The 4,414-nt window shown below is 44.7% G+C and overlaps 1 pseudogene; it reads right to left on the bottom strand.

The window, feature by feature from the left end:
- Positions 1 to 489: 489 nt before the first annotated feature.
- Positions 490 to 606, bottom strand: LOC136647221 (5S ribosomal RNA; annotated as a pseudogene).
- Positions 607 to 4,414: the final 3,808 nt, after the last annotated feature.

Below are 4,414 nucleotides of genomic sequence, written 5' to 3'. Positions count from 1 at the left end.
GTACTGAATTTGTTCATAATGAAGTAGCTTTATGTTAGCTTGTGGGATTGTAATGAATTCTAAAATGATTGGAAATCTCTCAAAGTTCCTTCCTTCCCCCTTTTTTCCTTTGCAAATGAAGCTCTAATACTTGGAAATTCTTAAATATTTATGGATTGACTTATAAATCTGCAGGCATTTGCAAATTTCCCATGAGAGCTTGTATTCCTGTATTAAACCTCATCTGGTAACTGCAAGTGTCAGAATTATTTCTTCTCTGCTGAATCAGCTTAAGTCTGTCATCCCATCTCAGAGCAGAGGAAAATTAAAAAGGAATTTCTTTGCTTTCTAGCTTCGAAATACAAGGTGTCTTGCAGAAATGGGAAGCGCGTACCCCAACATAGGGTCCATGTATGGGATGCCACAACTAACTGCATCCCTCAAAACACCTTGTCCGTTCTTCAAATTGCCCTTGGTTGACAACCTTCAGTCTCAAAAGACTATGGTATAAACCTACAGCACCCGGTATTCCCAGGCGGTCTCCCATCCAAGTACTAACCAGGCCTGACCCTGCTTAGCTTCCAAGATCAGACGAGATTGGGCACGTGCAGGGTAACAGTTGAGATTTCACATATGTGACAACACAGTTGGAGAGGTGCTGATAGACGCAGCTCAACCCCCCCCCCCATAAGAAATCATTTGCTATTACTTTGCAACATCCCCGATGAAGCTTGCTAGAACTACTCAACCAATGACCTAAAGGAATCACATGTGGTAGGGTCTCTGAAGCTTTCTTATAACTCATTTAGATGGAGGATAAACAGAACGAATGGGTGTCACCAGATCCACGCTCCCCAATTAGAATGAGATAGTGTGCCAGTTACAGAATAACACAGTAGATTAATGGGATTTAGGGAAGTGTGAATCACCCAAGCTCATTTTGGAATGGGGCCAGCAAGTGTGAGAGACATTGGAGAACAATATGACAAAAAGTACTACTTTATTAGAGAGTTCTTGCTTTCTTAATCTCTGGTGGGGGAGAAGTGAGAGGGAGGTTACTCTTGCCACTCGCCTTCCTCTCTCTGATACCTGGAATGAATGATGCTGTGCACGAGGTGGGCACAAGACTGCCTGGCACCTGTGGCAGCATGTGAAATGCCCTCCTGACCTGATGACGCCCTCCTGACTTGATGATGTGCCAACCTCTGCACCTCCAGTGGCTCATTCTCCTTTCCCCCACACTTCTCCCTTCTTTTCCAATCCAAGGAACTGGAGGAGGATCAGTGGCAGTAAATGGGTGGTTGAAAAAGGGTATCAGCTGCCCATCTGCTGCCTGAAACACCTACTACAAATGGCCTCACGGAGGGGCCAGCCCTGACTATGCAGCATACAAGGGATCCTGAGAAGTGCACCTTTCCCAGGCTTCCCAGGTTACATGGCATCCTTGGTAGAGACTTCAGGTGCTGTGAGGAGGCAGCTTCAATTCTGCTGTAGTAGCTTTCATTCCAGGTGCTCTGGCATCACCTTCATAGCATGTATAGCTGAGTGGGTGGGTTAGAGTTGGAGGAGAAACTTAGAGAAAACTTCCTTTCTATCGCAGACTAAAATCTAAGCCACAGAAGAACTCATGCGACAACGATTTCTCATACTGAAGGTGAGCATTACGGGTCACTGAAATTCACATTTCAAACCAAAGAATCATGAACATCACTAATGGGACAGCACCTTCCCCACCTATTTGTTCCATCTCTGGGTCTATTGACCATTCATATGAGGGATCAATGTGCATAGTATCTATGCATGAAGAATCTAAAAATGATCTCGATCCCCTGATCTAAGCACAGTCATTTGAACCTCAGCATACATGGCTGTGTATGTGGGTGCACAGGTCTCTCCTGCATTCTTGTATACTGGATATCTTATGAGAATGCACTACTGCAGCATTTCCCAAACTGTGGGTCATGACGCACAAGTGGGTGGCAACCCGATTTTTAGTGGGTCACAGGCCTGCTGAAGCCCAGGGTGCTACAAGGTAAAATGGCAGACAACTCGGAAGTCAGTTCCAGGTTGTTTCTGTGTGTACCCTACATTATTGGCTGCACTGCACCCTGTTTTCCAAAGTGTGTGTTGTGTCAGTGGGTCACAACACATAGTTTGGGAAACAGGGTGTGACAAGGTGGTGACGGGTGTGACATGTTGTGACACACACTTTGGGAAATATGGCTTGACGAGGTCAATGACACATGGTGCACACGTGACCCAGAATTCAGTTCCAGGTCATTTGCCATTTTACTTTGTAGTGTCCTGATCTCAGTGGATGCCAGATCCACCAGGGACAATACAGTGAGTTCCCAAGGTAGGGAGTTTGGGATTCTCTGGACTACTGTCTTTGGATTCATAGTCATGGTTCACTTTATTGTGATCTGTGTTGGTCTCTTGAACCTAATGCAAACCTTAGCCTTGGACATCTGCCTGGGAGGTTTTTTTCCCCCCTCATCTGGTACTCATGTTCCCTTCCCATCTGTACAAAAGTAACACAGATAATGCAGATTCATCAGAAGTGCAAGAGGTTGGCAACTTCCTCTCAATTAGCATAAATTATTGGTGATTCCACTCTGCACGTGAGATCCAGTGCAGATAAAGAAAAATGCATTAATGCAAATTTCATTAGTACATTCCTCATTCAACAATGCAAGTCCCAAAAGTTCCTTGAGAGATCACAAAGTTTGCAGCAGACTCAAGTCCCAATCCCACCCCCCCCCACCCCCCACTAACTGGATAAGAGGCACTTTTTCAAGTGGGTGCTTCTCATTTATATAGCAGGAGGAGAAAAACTGGCCCTCCTCACCCCAGCAGTGTCTTTTCTAGTGGCTGTCTGCTGGTGTTCTTTTCCATCTTTTTATATCGTGAGCCCTTTTGGGACAGGGAGTCATTAGTTATTGATTTCTGCTGTAAACTGTTTTGTGAACAATGTGTTGAAGAGCAGTATATAAATTCTAATACTAATATGCTGGTCTCCACCAATGGGATGGATGTGTATACGTGTTTCCAAAGTGTACCAATGGTATAGGCGCAATGAAAATGAGACAGTGAAAAGGTTAAATAATTCTTTCTATCATGAATTGGTATGAACCTGAAACCTTTAGAAACCAGGCTCTTTTCTTCAATGTTTAAATATGGATTTGGGGTATCTGACTGTAGGCATTCATTTATGGTAATTGTGATGCTCAAATGGCTTGTATGATTTAGCTCTGCCAAGTGGGGCATAAAATCTGATAAGAATTCTCTTTTATATGGTTTTTTTATGGGTTTATATTAAAAGATCCATTCAAAATTAACACACACATACATGTTTTGTCTATATAAATTAGGCAAACGTATTATTGCTTACTAATTTTTGTTTAGATAAGTGACCTGTTCAAGAGATAACTGGGAATGAGTCATTCACATTAAAAAGAGGATACCCTTCTGTGTCAAATACTGACGGCCACTAATGGAATATTGAGTGACTATTTGACACTTGAATTCACAGAGAGTATTCATAGAAGTGTACAGACCGGAGTATGTAGAACTAACTGAAAGCAGACATCAGAAAGGTGTGCCTTTCGGCTAGCTGACTCAACTCACTGTCCACCATGTTGTCATAACTCATCAGCATTGCATACAACTTGCCATGGGAGTGATGCACCCAGGCTTCTGCAGTCACAGGTAGGCAGCTAAAGCAGATATGTTTAGCAAGCTCTCAGCAGGCCACTAGACATAGTTGGTGAGTTGTGTTCAGCTTAATTGGTCACACCTGGATAGGCCAGCACTGTCAGTTCACAAGCAGCTCCACCCTCCATGCATGATATATCAAGGGACACCTACCAAGTGGAGCTCAGAAACAGTATTTATATGTAAGCTTAGAGTTAAGTCCTATCTGGGCCGCCATCTAGTAGAACAGCGGCACCTAATCAGTCACCACTGTATCCTGCAGGGTCAGGAAAGCAGCCAGAGGTCTCCTCAGGGTAAGGGAACCGGTTCCCTGACTCCAAGTAGAGATCCAACAGCCCATAAGGGTCTCCTCAGCTCTCCTCAGCTCCTCAGCTCAGCTATTTAACTGGCACAAAACCAAAGAGAACCATGTTGAGCACCGAGGCCTGGGACGGGGGGATAGGATTTGTCTGCAGCTAAGGCTGCCGTCCCTGTTCCCGCCCGGGCCTAAATCGCCCCCAGCCTGCCTTCCCCCGCCCAGTTCCCCCACCTCCAGAAATTTATCCAATCGCCTCTTAAAGGTATCCAGGTCAGATGCCATCACCATGTACTGTGGCAAGGAGTTCCACAGACTAATTACACGCTAGGTAAAGAAATATTTTCTTTTGCAGGTTTCGGTTGCTGGCTGCAAGCCGTTGCACAGAACCGATCCCAGAAAGAAAAAGCCATCCACAAAATCCGT

This window comes from Tiliqua scincoides, chromosome 3 (assembly GCF_035046505.1).
Source record: "Tiliqua scincoides isolate rTilSci1 chromosome 3, rTilSci1.hap2, whole genome shotgun sequence".
Taxonomy (NCBI): domain Eukaryota; kingdom Metazoa; phylum Chordata; class Lepidosauria; order Squamata; family Scincidae; genus Tiliqua; species Tiliqua scincoides.
The sequence above is the reverse complement of the archived record's forward strand: the minus strand, read 5'-3'. Positions and strand labels throughout refer to the sequence as shown.